The sequence below is a fragment of the Strongylocentrotus purpuratus genome, unplaced genomic scaffold, assembly GCF_000002235.5.
Source record: "Strongylocentrotus purpuratus isolate Spur 01 unplaced genomic scaffold, Spur_5.0 spur5_scaffold_1, whole genome shotgun sequence".
In the NCBI taxonomy this organism is placed as follows: domain Eukaryota; kingdom Metazoa; phylum Echinodermata; class Echinoidea; order Camarodonta; family Strongylocentrotidae; genus Strongylocentrotus; species Strongylocentrotus purpuratus.
Genome location: NW_022145594.1, coordinates 110,846 through 125,000, shown reverse-complemented (window position 1 = coordinate 125,000; position 14,155 = coordinate 110,846).

The window sequence follows — 14,155 nt, the reverse complement described above, 5'->3', positions numbered from 1 at the left end:
TCTCCCTCCCTTTTCACTTTTCCCTCACTCTCCCCTCCATCTCTCTCTCTTTTTTCTCTTTCTCTCTCCCTCCCTTCCCACCTTTCCCTCACTCTCCCCTCCATCTCTCTCTCTTTCTCTCTCTTTATTTCTCTCCTTCCCTTCCCACCTTTCCCTCACTCTCCCCTCCATCTCTCTCTCTGTCTCTATCGCCCTCCCTTCCCACCTTTCCCTCACTCTCCCCTTAATCTCTCTCTCTGTCTCTCTCTTCCTCCCTTCCCACCTTTCCCTCACTCTCCCCTCCATCTCTTTCTCTCTCTCTCCCTCCCTTCCCACCTTTCTCTCACTCTCCCCTCCATCTCTCTCTTTCTTTTCTCTTTCTCTCTCCCTCCCTTCCCACCTTTCCCTCACTCTCCCCTCCATCTCTCTCTCTTTCTCTCTCTTTTTCTCTCTCCCCTCCCTTCCCACCTTTCCCTCACTCTCCCCTCCATCTCTCTCTCTGTCTCTCTCGCCCTCCCTTCCCACCTTTCCCTCACTCTCCCCTCCATCTCTCTATTTCTTTTTCTCTCCCTCCCTTCCCACCTTTCCCTTACTCTCCCCTCCATCTCTCTCTCTCTCTCTCTCTCTCCCTCCCTTCCCACCTTTCCCTCACCCTCCCCTTCATCTCTCTCTCCCTCTCTCTCTCCCTCCCTTCCCACCTTTCCCTCACTCTCCCCTCCATCTCTCTCTCTCCTTCTCTCTCCCTCTCTTCCCACCTTTCCGTCACTCTCCCCTCTATCTCTCTCTCTCTCTCTCCCTCCCTTCCCACTCTCCCCTCCATCTCTCTCTCTCTCCCTCTCTCTCTCCCTCCCTTCCCACCTTTCCCTCACTCTCCCCTCCATCTCTCTCTCTCCCTCCCTTTCCACCTTTCCCTCACTCTCCCTCTCCATCTCTCTCTCTCTCTCTCTCGCTCCCTTCCCACTTTTCCCTCACTCTCCCCTCCATCTCTCTCTCTTTTTTTCTTTCTCTCTCCCTCACTTCCCACCTTTCCCTCACTCTCCCCTCCATCTCTCTCTCTTTCTCTCTCTTTTTCTCTCTCCCTCCCTTCCCACCTTTCCCTCACTCTCCCCTCCATTTCTCTCTCTCTCTCTCTCCCTCCCTTCCCACTTTCCCTCACTCTCCCCTCCATCTCTCTCTCTCTCTCTCTCTCTCCCTCCCTTCCCACCTTTCCCTCACTCTCCCCTCCATCTCTCTCTCTCTCTCTCCCTCCCTTCGAACTTTTCCCTCACTCTCCCCTCCATCTCTCTCTCTCTCTCTCCCTCCCTTCCCACCTTTCCCTCACTCTCCCCTCTATCTCTCTCTTTCTTTTTCTCTCCCTCCCTTCCCACCTTTCCTCACTCTCCCCTCCATCTCTCTCTCTCTCTCTCTCTCCTCCCTCCCTTCCCACCTTCCCTCACTCTCCCCTCCATCTCTCTCTCTCTCCCTCCCTTCCCACCTTTCTCTCACTCTCCCCTCCATCTCTCTCTCTCTTTCTCTCCCTCCCTCCCCACCTTTCCCTCACTCTCCCCTCCATCTCTCTCTCTCCTTCTCTCTCCCTCTCTTCCCAACTTTCCGTCACTCTCCCCTCCATCTCTCTCTCCTCCCTTCCCACTCTCCCCTCCATCTCTCTCTCTCTCTCCCTCTCTCTCTCCCTCCCTTCTAACCTTTCCCTCACTCTCCCCTCCATCTCTCTCTCTTTCTCTCTCCCTCCCTTCCCACCCTTCCCTCACTCTCCCCTCCATCTCTCTCTCTTTCTCTATCCCTCCCTTCCCACCTTTCCCTCACTCTCCCCTCCATCTCTTTCTGTCTCTCTCTCTCCCTCCCTTCCCACCTTTCCCTCACTCTTCCCCTCTCTCTCTCTCTCTCTCTCCCTCCCTTCCCACCTTTCCCTCACTCTTCCCTCTCTCTCTCTCTCTCTCCCTCCCTCTCCACCTTTCCCTCACTCTTCCCTCTATCTCTCTCTCTCTCTCTCTCCCTCCCTCTCCACCTTTCCCTCACTCTTCCCTCCATCTCTCTCTCTCTCTCTCTCCCTCCCTTCCCACCTTTCCCTCACTCTCCCCTCCATCTCTCTCTCTCTCTCTCTCTATTCCTCCCTTCCCACCTTTCCTCACTCTTCCCTCCATCTCTCTCTCTCCCTCCCTTCCCACCTTTCCCTCACTCTCCCCTCCATCTCTCTCTCTCTCTCTATCCCTCCCTTCCCACCTTTCCCTCACTCTCCCCTCCATCTCTCTCTCTCTCTCTCTATCCCTCCCTCCCTTCCCACCTTTCCCTTACTCTCCCCCCTTTCTCTCTCTCTCTCTCTCCCTCCCTTCCCACCTTTCCCTCACTCTCCCCTCCATCTCTCTCTCTCTCTCTCCCTCCCTTCCCACCTGTCCCACACTCTTCCCTCCATCTCTCTCTCTCTCTCTCCCTCCCTTCCCACCTTTCCCTCACTCTTCCCTCCATCTCTCTCTCTCTCTCTTTCTCTCTCCCTCCCTTCCTACCTTTTCCTCACTCTCCCCTCCATCTCTCTCTTTGTCTCTCTCCCTCACTTCCCACCTTTCCCTCACTCTTCCCTCCATCTCTCTCTCTCTCTCTCTCTCTCCCTCCCTTCCCACCTTTCCCTCACTCTCCCCTTCATCTCTCTCTCTCTCTCTCCCCTCCCTTCCCACCTTTCCCTCACTCTTCCCTCCATCTCTCTCTCTCTCTCCCTCCCTTCCCACCTTTCCCTCACTCTTCCCTCCTCTCTCTCTCTCTCTCTTTCTCTCTCCCTCCCTTCCACCTTTTCCTCACTCCCCCCTCCATCTCTCTCTTTGTCTCTCTCCCTCCCTTCCCACCTTTGCCTCACTCTTCCCTCCATCTCTCTCTCTCTCTCTCTCTCTCACTCCCTTCACACCTTTCTCTCACTCTCCCCTCCATCTCTCTCTTTGTCTCTCTCCCTCACTTCCCACCTTTCCCTCACTCTTCCCTCCATCTCTCTCTCTCTCTTTCTCTCTCCCTCCCTTCCCACCTTTTCCTCACTCTCCCCTCCATCTCTCTCTTTGTCTCTCTCCCTCCCTTCCCACCTTTCCCTCACTCTTCCCTCCATCTCTCTCTCTCTCTCCCTCCCTTCCCACCTTTCCCTCACTCTCCCTCCTTCTCTCTCTCTCTCTCTTTCTCTCTCCCTCCCTTCCCACCTTTTCCTCACTCCCCCCTCCATCTCTCTCTCTCTCTTTCTCTCTCCCTCCCTTCCCACCTTTTCCTCACTCTCCCTCCATCTCTCTCTTTGTCTCTCTCCCTCCCTTCCCACCTTTCCCTCACTCTCCCCTCCATCTCTCTCTCTCTCTCTCTCTCTCTCCTTTCCACCTTTCCCTCACTCTCTCCTCCATCTCTCTCTCTCTCTCTCTCCCTCCCTTTCACTTTTCCCTCACTCTCCCCTCCATCTCTCTCTCTTTTTTCTCTTTCTCTCTCCCTCCCTTTCCACCTTTCCCTCACTCTCCCCTCCATCTCTCTCTCTTTCTCTCTCTTTTCTCTCTCTCCCTCCCTTCCCACCTTTCCCTCACTCTCCCCTCCATCTCTCTCTCTGTCTCTATCGCCCTCCCTTCCCACCTTTCCCTCACTCTCCCCTCAATCTCTCTCTCTGTCTCTCTCTTCCTCCCTTCCCACCTTTCCCTCACTCTCCCCTCCATCCCTTTCTCTCTCTCTCCCTCCCTTCCCACCTTTCCCTCACTCTCCCCTCCATCTCTCTCTTTCTTTTCTCTTTCTCTCTCCCTCCCTTCCCACCTTTCCCTCACTCTCCCCTCCATCTCTCTCTCTTTCTCCCTCCCTTCCCACCTTTCCCTCACTCTCCCCTCCATCTCTCTCTCTCTCTCTCTTTCTCTCTCCCTCCCTTCCCACCTTTCCCTCACTCTCCCTCCATCTCTCTCTCTCTCTCTCCCTTCCCACCTTTCCTCACTCTCCCTTCCATCTCTCTCTCTCTCTCCCTCCCTCCCTTCCCACCTTTCCCTTACTATCCCTCTCTCTCTCTCTCTCTCTCTCTCCCTCCCTTCCCACCTTTCCCTCACTCTCCCCTCCATCTCTCTCTCTCTCTCCCTCCCTTCCCACCTTTCCCTCACTCTTCCCTCCATCTCTCTCTCTCTCTCCCTCCCTCCCTTCCCACCTTTCCCTCACTCTTCCCTCCTTCTCTCTCTCTCTCTCTTTCTCTCTCCCTCCCTTCCCAATTTTTCCTCACTCCCCCCTCCATCTCTCTCTTTGTCTCTCTCCCTCCCTTCCCACCTTTCCCTCACTCTTCCCTCCATCTCTCTCTCTCTCTCCCTCCCTTCCCACCTTTCCCTCACTCTTCCTCCTTCTCTCTCTCTCTCTCTCTCTCCCTCCCTTTTCACTTTTCCCTCACTCTCCCCTCCATCTCTCTCTCTTTTTTCTCTTTCTCTCTCCCTCCCTTCCCACCTTTCCCTCACTCTCCCCTCCATCTCTCTCTCTTTCTCTCTCTTTTTTTCTCTCTCCTTCCCTTCCCACCTTTCCCTCACTCTCCCCTCCATCTCTCTCTCTGTCTCTATCGCCCTCCCTTCCCACCTTTCCCTCACTCTCCCCTCAATCTCTCTCTCTCTCTCTCCCTCCCTTCCCACCTTTCCCTCACTCTTCCCTCCATCTCTCTCTCTCTCTCCCTCCCTTCCCACCTTTCCCTCACTCTTCCCTCCTTCTCTCTCTCTCTCTCTTTCTCTTTCCCTCCCTTCCCACCTTTTCCTCACTCCCCCCTCCATCTCTCTCTTTGTCTCTCTCCCTCCCTTCCCACCTTTCCCTCACTATTCCCTCCATCTCTCTCTCTCTCTCTCTCTCACTCCCTTCACACCTTTCTCTCACTCTCATCTCCATCTCTCTCTCTCTCTCTCTCTCTCCCTCCTTCCCACCTTTCCCGCACTCTTCCCTCCATCTCTCTCTCTCTTTCTCTCTCCCTCCCTTCCCACCTTTTCCTCACTCTCCCCTCCATCTCTCTCTTTGTCTCTCTCCCTCCCTTCCCACCTTTCCCTCACTCTCCCCTCCATCTCTCTCTCTCTCTCTCTCTCTCCCTTTCCACCTTTCCCTCACTCTCTCCTCCATCTCTCTCTCTCTCTCTCTCTCTCCCTCCCTTTTCACTTTTCCCTCACTCTCCCCTCCATCTCTCTCTCTTTTTTCTCTTTCTCTCTCCCTCCCTTCCCACCTTTCCCTCACTCTCCCCTCCATCTCTCTCTCTTTCTCTCTCTTTTTCTCTCTCCTTCCCTTCCCACCTTTCCCTCACTCTCCCCTCCATCTCTCTCTCTGTCTCTATCGCCCTCCCTTCCCACCTTTCCCTCACTCTCCCCTCAATCTCTCTCTCTGTCTCTCTCTTCCTCCCTTCCCACCTTTCCCTCACTCTCCCCTCCATCTCTTTCTCTCTCTCTCCCTCCCTTCCCACCTTTCTCTCACTCTCCCCTCCATCTCTCTCTTTCTTTTCTCTTTCTCTCTCCCTCCCTTCCCACCTTTCCCTCACTCTCCCCTCCATCTCTCTCTCTTTCTCTCTCTTTTTCTCTCTCCCTCCCTTCCCACCTTTCCCTCACTCTCCCCTCCATCTCTCTCTCTGTCTCTCTCGCCCTCCCTTCCCACCTTTCCCTCACTCTCCCCTCCATCTCTCTATTTCTTTTTCTCTCCCTCCCTTCCCACCTTTCCCTTACTCTCCCCTCCATCTCTCTCTCTCTCTCTCTCCCTCCCTTCCCACCTTTCCCTCACCCTCCCCTTCATCTCTCTCTCTCTCTCTCTCTCCCTCCCTTCCCACTCTCCCCTCCATCTCTCTCTCTCTCCCTCTCTCTCTCCCTCCTTCCCACCTTCCCTCACTCTCCCCTCCATCTCTCTCTCTCCTTCTCTCTCCCTCTCTTCCCACCTTTCCGTCACTCTCCCCTCTATCTCTCTCTCTCTCTCTCCCTCCCTTCCCACTCTCCCCTCCATCTCTCTCTCTCTCCCTCTCTCTCTCCCTCCCTTCCCACCTTTCCCTCACTCTCCCCTCCATCTCTCTCTCTCCCTCCCTTTCCACCTTTCCCTCACTCTCCCCTCCATCTCTCTCTCTCTCTCTCTCCCTCCCTTCCCACTTTTCCCTCACTCTCCCCTCCATCTCTCTCTCTTTTTTCTTTCTCTCTCCCTCACTTCCCACCTTTCCCTCACTCTCCCCTCCATCTCTCTCTCTTTCTCTCTCTTTTTCTCTCTCCCTCCCTTCCCACCTTTCCCTCACTCTCCCCTCCATTTCTCTCTCTCTCTCTCTCCCTCCCTTCCCACTTTTCCCTCACTCTCCCCTCCATCTCTCTCTCTCTCTCTCTCTCCCTCCCTTCCCACCTTTCCCTCACTCTCCCCTCCATCTCTCTCTCTCTCTCTCTCTCCCTCCCTTCGAACTTTTCCCTCACTCTCCCCTCCATCTCTCTCTCTCTCTCTCCCTCCCTTCCCACCTTTCCCTCACTCTCCCCTCTATCTCTCTCTTTCTTTTTCTCTCCCTCCCTTCCCACCTTTCCCTCACTCTCCCCTCCATCTCTCTCTCTCTCTCTCTCTCCCCTCCCTTCCCACCTTCCCTCACTCTCCCCTCCATCTCTCTCTCTCTCCCTCCCTTCCCACCTTTCTCTCACTCTCCCCTCCATCTCTCTCTCTCTTTCTCTCCCTCCCTCCCCACCTTTCCCTCACTCTCCCCTCCATCTCTCTCTCTCCTTCTCTCTCCCTCTCTTCCCAACTTTCCGTCACTCTCCCCTCCATCTCTCTCTCCCTCCCTTCCCACTCTCCCCTCCATCTCTCTCTCTCTCTCCCTCTCTCTCTCCCTCCCTTCTAACCTTTCCCTCACTCTCCCCTCCATCTCTCTCTCTTTCTCTCTCCCTCCCTTCCCACCCTTCCCTCACTCTCCCCTCCATCTCTCTCTCTCTCTCTCCCTCCCTTCCCACCTTTCCCTCACTCTCCCCTCAATCTCTCTCTCTCTCTCTATCCCTCCCTTCCCACCTTTCCCTCACTCTCCCCTCCATCTCTCTCTGTCTCTCTCTCCCTCCCTTCCCACCTTTCCTTCACTCTTCCCTCCATCTCTCTCTCTCTCTCTTCCTCCCTTCCCACCTTTTCCTCACTCTCCCCTCCATCTCTCTCTCTCTCTCTATCCCTCCCTTCCCACATTTCCCTCAATCTCCCCTCCATCTCTCTCTGTCTCTCTCTCCCTCCCTTCCCACCTTTCCCTCACCCTTCCCTCCATCTCTCTCTCTCTCTCTCTCCCTCCCTTTACACCTTTCCCTCACTCTTCCCTCCATCTCTCTCTCTCTCTCTCTCCTCTCCCTTCCCACCTTTCCCTTACTCTCCCCTCCATCTCTCTCTCTCTCTCTCTATTCCTCCCTTCCCACCTTTCCTCACTCTTCCCTCCATCTCTCTCTCTCCCTCCCTTCCCACCTTTCCCTCACTCTCCCCTCCATCTCTCTCTCTCTCTCTCTATCCCTCCCTTCCCACCTTTCCCTCACTCTCCCCTCCATCTCTCTCTCTCTCTCTATCCCTCCCTTCCCACCTTTCCCTTACTCTCCCCTCCATCTCTCTCTCTGTCTCTCTCCCTCCCTTCCCACCTTTCTCTCACTCTCCCCTCCATCTCTATCTCTCTCTCTCCCTCCCTTCCCACCTTTCCCTCACTATCTCCTCCATCTCTCTCTCTCTCTCTTTCCTTTTCTCTCTCCCTTCCTACCTTTTCCTCACTCTCCCCTCCATCTCTCTCTTGTCTCTCTCCCTCACTTCCCACCTTTCCCTCACTCTTCCCTCCATCTCTCTCTCCTCTCTCTCTCTCTCCCCTCCCTTCCCACCTTTCCCTCACTCTCCCCTTCATCTCTCTCTCTCTCTCTCCCTCCCTTCCCACCTTTCCTCACTCTTCCCTCCATCTCTCTCTCCTCTCCCTCCCCTTCCCACCTTTCCCTCACTCTTCCCTCCTTCTCTCTCTCTCTCTCTTCTCTCTCCCTCCCTTCCCACCTTCCTCACTCCCCCCTCCATCTCTCTCTTTGTCTCTCTCCCTCCCTTCCCACCTTTGCCTCACTCTTCCCTCCATCTCTCTCTCTCTCTCTCTCACTCCCTTCACACCTTTCTCTCACTCTCCCCTCCATCTCTCTCTCTCTCTCTCCCTCCCTTCCCACCTTTCCCGCACTCTTCCCTCCATCTCTCTCTCTCTCTCTTCTCTCTCCCTCCCTTCCCACCTTTTCCTCACTCTCCCCTCCATCTCTCTCTTTGTCTCTCTCCCTCCCTTCCCACCTTTCCCTCACTCTTCCCTCCATCTCTCTCTCTCTCTCCCTCCCTTCCCACCTTTCCCTCACTCTTCCCTCCTTCTCTCTCTCTCTCTCTTTCTCTCTCCCTCCCTTCCCACCTTTTCCTCACTCCCCCCTCCATCTCTCTCTCTCTCTTTTTCTCTCCCTCCCTTCCACCTTTTCCTCACTCTCCCTCCATCTCTCTCTTTGTCTCTCTCCCTCCCTTCCCACCTTTCCCTCACTCTCCCCTCTATCTCTCTCTCTCTCTCTCTCCCTTTCCACCTTTCCCTCACTCTCTCCTCCATCTCTCTCTCTCTCTCTCTCCCTCCCTTTTCACTTTTCCCTCACTCTCCCCTCCATCTCTCTCTCTTTTTCTCTTTCTCTCTCCCTCCCTTTCCACCTTTCCCTCACTCTTCCCTCCTTCTCTCTCTCTCTCTCTTTCTCTCCCTCCCTTCCCACCTTTTCCTCACTCCCCCCTCCATCTCTCTCTCTCTTCTCTCTCCCTCCCTTCCCACCTTTTCCTCACTCTCCCCTCCATCTCTCTCTTTGTCTCTCTCCCTCCCTTCCACCTTTCCCTCACTCTCCCCTCCATCTCTCTCTCTCTCTCTCTCTCTCCCTTTCCACCTTTCCCTCACTCTCTCCTCCATCTCTCTCTCTCTCTCTCCCTCCCTTTTCACTTTTCCTCACTCTCCCCTCCATCTCTCTCTCTTTTTTCTCTTTCTCTCCCTCCCTTTCCACCTTTCCTCACTCTCCCCTCCATCTCTCTCTCTTTCTCTCTCTTTTTCTCTCTCCCTCCCTTCCCACCTTTCCCTCACTCTCCCCTCCATCTCTCTCTCTGTCTCTATCGCCCTCCCTTCCCACCTTTCCCTCACTCTCCCTCAATCTCTCTTCTGTCTCTCTCTTCCTCCCTTCCCACCTTTCCCTCACTCTCCCCTCCATCCCTTTTCTCTCTCTCTCCTCCCTTCCCACCTTTCCCTCACTCTCCCCTCCATCTCTCTCTTTCTTTTCTCTTCTCTCTCCCTCCCTTCCCACCTTTCCCTCACTCTCCCCTCCATCTCTCTCTCTTTTCCCTCCCTTCCCACCTTTCCCTCACTCTCCCTCATCTCTCTCTCTCTCTCTCTTTCTCTCTCCTCCCTTCCCACCTTTCCCTCACTCTCCCTCCATCTCTCTCTCTCTCTCTCCCTTCCCACCTTTCCCTCACTCTCCCTTCCATCTCTCTCTCTCTCTCCCTCCCCCCTTCCCACCTTTCCCTTACTATCCCCTCTCTCTCTCTCTCTCTCTCCCTCCCTTCCCACCTTTCCCTCACTCTCCCCTCCATCTCTCTCTCTCTCTCCCTCCCTTCCCACCTTTCCCTCACTCTTCCCTCCATCTCTCTCTCTCTCTCCTCTCCCTCCCTCCCACCTTTCCCTCACTCTTCCTCCTTCTCTCTCTCTCTCTCTTTCTCTCTCCCTCCTTCCAATTTTTCCTCACTCCCCCCTCCATCTCTCTCTTTGTCTCTCTCCCTCCCTCCCACCTTTCCCTCACTCTTCCCTCCATCTCTCTCTCTCTCTCCCTCCCTTCCCACCTTTCCCTCACTCTTCCCTCCTTCTCTCTCTCTCTCTCTCTCTCCCTCCCTTTTCACTTTTCCCTCACTCTCCCCTCCATCTCTCTCTTTTTTCTCTTTCTCTCTCCCTCCTTCCCACCTTTCCCTCACTCTCCCCCCTCTCTCTCTCTTTCTCTCTCTTTTCTCTCTCCTTCCCTTCCCACCTTTCCCTCACTCTCCCCTCCATCTCTCTCTCTGTCTCTATCGCCCTCCCTTCCCACCTTTCCCTCACTCTCCCTCAATCTCTCTCTCTCTCTCTCCCTCCCTTCCCACCTTTCCCTCACTCTTCCCTCCATCTCTCTCTCTCTCCTCCCTTCCCACCTTTCCCTCACTCTTCCCTCCTTTCTCTCTCTCTCTCTTTCTCTTTCCTCCCTTCCCACCTTTTCCTCACTCCCCCTCCATCTCTCTCTTTGTCTCTCTCCCTCCCTTCCCACCTTTCCCTCACTATTCCCTCCATCTCTCTCTCTCTCTCTCTCTCTCTCTCACTCCCTTCACACCTTTCTCTCACTCTCATCTCCATCTCTCTCTCTCTCTCTCTCCCTCCCTTCCCACCTTTCCCGCACTCTTCCCTCCATCTCTCTCTCTCTTCTCTCTCCCTCCCTTCCCACCTTTTCCTCACTCTCCCCTCCATCTCTCTCTTTGTCTCTCTCCCTCCCTTCCCACCTTTCCCTCACTCTCCCCTCCATCTCTCTCTCTCTCTCTCTCTCTCCCTTTCCACCTTTCCCTCACTCTCTCCTCCATCTCTCTCTCTCTCTCTCTCTCTCCCTCCCTTTTCACTTTTCCCTCACTCTCCCCTCCATCTCTCTCTCTTTTTTCTCTTTCTCTCTCCCTCCCTTCCCACCTTTCCCTCACTCTCCCCTCCATCTCTCTCTCTTTCTCTCTCTTTTTCTCTCTCCTTCCCTTCCCACCTTTCCCTCACTCTCCCTCCATCTCTCTCTCTGTCTCTATCGCCCTCCCTTCCCACCTTTCCCTCACTCTCCCCTCAATCTCTCTCTCTGTCTCTCTCTTCCTCCCTTCCCACCTTTCCCTCACTCTCCCCTCCATCTCTTTCTCTCTCTCTCCCTCCCTTCCCACCTTTCTCTCACTCTCCCCTCCATCTCTCTCTTTCTTTTCTCTTTCTCTCTCCCTCCCTTCCCACCTTTCCCTCACTCTCCCCTCCATCTCTCTCTCTTTCTCTCTCTTTTTCTCTCTCCCTCCCTTCCCACCTTCCCTCACTCTCCCTCCATCTCTCTCTCTGTCTCTCTCGCCCTCCCTTCCCACCTTTCCCTCACTCTCCCCTCCATCTCTCTATTTCTTTTTCTCTCCCTCCCTTCCCACCTTTCCCTTACTCTCCCCTCCATCTCTCTCTCTCTCTCTCTCTCCCTCCCTTCCCACCTTTCCCTCACCCTCCCCTTCATCTCTCTCTCTCTCTCTCTCTCCCTCCCTTCCCACTCTCCCCTCCATCTCTCTCTCTCTCCTCTCTCTCTCCCTCCCTTCCCACCTTTCCCTCACTCCCCCTCCATCTCTCTCTCTCTCCTTCTCTCTCCCTCTCTTCCCACCTTTCCGTCACTCTCCCCTCTATCTCTCTCTCTCTCTCTCCTCCCTTCCCACTCTCCCCTCCATCTCTCTCTCTCTCCCTCTCTCTCTCCCTCCCTTCCCACCTTTCCCTCACTCTCCCCTCCATCTCTCTCTCTCCCTCCCTTTCCACCTTTCCCTCACTCTCCCCTCCATCTCTCTCTCTCTCTCTCTCTCCCTCCCTTCCCACTTTTCCCTCACTCTCCCCTCCATCTCTCTCTCTTTTTTTCTTTCTCTCTCCCTCACTTCCCACCTTTCCCTCACTCTCCCCTCCATCTCTCTCTCTTTCTCTCTCTTTTTCTCTCTCCCTCCCTTCCCACCTTTCCCTCACTCTCCCCTCCATTTCTCTCTCTCTCTCTCTCCCTCCCTTCCCACTTTTCCCTCACTCTCCCCTCCATCTCTCTCTCTCTCTCTCTCTCCCTCCCTTCCCACCTTTCCCTCACTCTCCCCTCCATCTCTCTCTCTCTCTCTCTCCCTCCCTTCGAACTTTTCCCTCACTCTCCCCTCCATCTCTCTCTCTCTCTCTCCCTCCCTTCCCACCTTTCCCTCACTCTCCCCTCTATCTCTCTCTTTCTTTTTCTCTCCCTCCCTTCCCACCTTTCCCTCACTCTCCCCTCCATCTCTCTCTCTCTCTCTCTCTCTCCCTCCCTTCCCACCTTCCCTCACTCTCCCCTCCATCTCTCTCTCTCTCCCTCCCTTCCCACCTTTCTCTCACTCTCCCCTCCATCTCTCTCTCTCTTTCTCTCCCTCCCTCCCCACCTTTCCCTCACTCTCCCCTCCATCTCTCTCTCTCCTTCTCTCTCCCTCTCTTCCCAACTTTCCGTCACTCTCCCCTCCATCTCTCTCTCCCTCCCTTCCCACTCTCCCCTCCATCTCTCTCTCTCTCTCCCTCTCTCTCTCCCCCTTCTAACCTTTCCCTCACTCTCCCCTCCATCTCTCTCTCTTTCTCTCTCCCTCCCTTCCCACCCTTCCCTCACTCTCCCCTCCATCTCTCTCTCTCTCTCTCCCTCCCTTCCCACCTTTCCCTCACTCTCCCCTCAATCTCTCTCTCTCTCTCTATCCCTCCCTTCCCACCTTTCCCTCACTCTCCCCTCCATCTCTCTCTGTCTCTCTCTCCCTCCCTTCCCACCTTTCCTTCACTCTTCCCTCCATCTCTCTCTCTCTCTCTCTTCCTCCCTTCCCACCTTTTCCTCACTCTCCCCTCCATCTCTCTCTCTCTCTCTATCCCTCCCTTCCCACATTTCCCTCAATCTCCCCTCCATCTCTCTCTGTCTCTCTCTCCCTCCCTTCCCACCTTTCCCTCACCCTTCCCTCCATCTCTCTCTCTCTCTCTCTCTCCCTCCCTTTACACCTTTCCCTCACTCTTCCCTCCATCTCTCTCTCTCTCTCTCTCCCTCCCTTCCCACCTTTCCCTTACTCTCCCCTCCATCTCTCTCTCTCTCTCTCTCTATTCCTCCCTTCCCACCTTTCCCTCACTCTTCCCTCCATCTCTCTCTCTCCCTCCCTTCCCACCTTTCCCTCACTCTCCCCTCCATCTCTCTCTCTCTCTCTCTATCCCTCCCTTCCCACCTTTCCCTCACTCTCCCCTCCATCTCTCTCTCTCTCTCTATCCTCCCTTCCCACCTTTCCCTTACTCTCCCCTCCATCTCTCTCTCTGTCTCTCTCCCTCCCTTCCCACCTTTCTCTCACTCTCCCCTCCATCTCTATCTCTCTCTCTCCCTCCCTTCCCACCTTTCCCTCACTATCTCCTCCATCTCTCTCTCTCTCTCTCCCTCCCTTCCTACCTTTCCCTCACTCTCCCCTCCATCTCTCTCTCTTTCTCTATCCCTCCCTTCCCACCTTTCCCTCACTCTCCCCTCCATCTCTTTCTGTCTCTCTCTCCCTCCCTTCCCACCTTTCCCTCACTCTTCCCTCTCTCTCTCTCTCTCTCCCTCCCTTCCCACCTTTCCCTCACTCTTCCCTCTCTCTCTCTCTCTCTCCCTCCCTCTCCACCTTTCCCTCACTCTTCCCTCTATCTCTCTCTCTCTCTCTCCCTCCCTCTCCACCTTTCCCTCACTCTTCCCTCCATCTCTCTCTCTCTCTCTCTCCCTCCCTTCCCACCTTTCCCTCACTCTCCCCTCCATCTCTCTCTCTCTCTCTCTCTATTCCTCCTTCCCACCTTTCCCTCACTCTTCCCTCCATCTCTCTCTCTCCCTCCCTTCCCACCTTTCCCTCACTCTCCCCTCCATCTCTCTCTCTCTCTCTATCCCTCCCTTCCCACCTTTCCCTCACTCTCCCCTCCATCTCTCTCTCTCTCTCTCTATCCCTCCCTTCCCACCTTTCCCTTACTCTCCCCTCCATCTCTCTCTCTGTCTCTCTCCCTCCCTTCCCACCTTTCTCTCACTCTCCCCTCCATCTCTATCTCTCTCTCTCCCTCCCTTCCCACCTTTCCCTCACTCTCCCATCCATCTCTCTCTCTCTCTCTCTCCCTCCCTTCCCACCTTTCCCTCACTCTCTCCTCCATCTCTCTCTCTCTCTCCCTCCCTTCCCACCTTTCCCTCACTCTCCCCTCCATCTCTCTCTCTCTCTCTATCCCTCCCTTCCCACCTTTCCCTCACTCTCCCCTCCATCTCTCTCTGTCTCTCTCTCCCTCCCTTCCCACCTTTCCCTCACTCTTCCCTCTCTCTCTCTCTCTCTCTCTCCCTCCCTTCCCACCTTTCCCTCACTCTTCCCTCCATCTCTCTCTCTCTCTCTCTCTCTCCCTTCCTCTCCACCTTTCCCTCACTCTTCCCTCCATCTCTCTCTCTCTCTCTCTCTCTCTCTCCCTTCCCACCTTTCC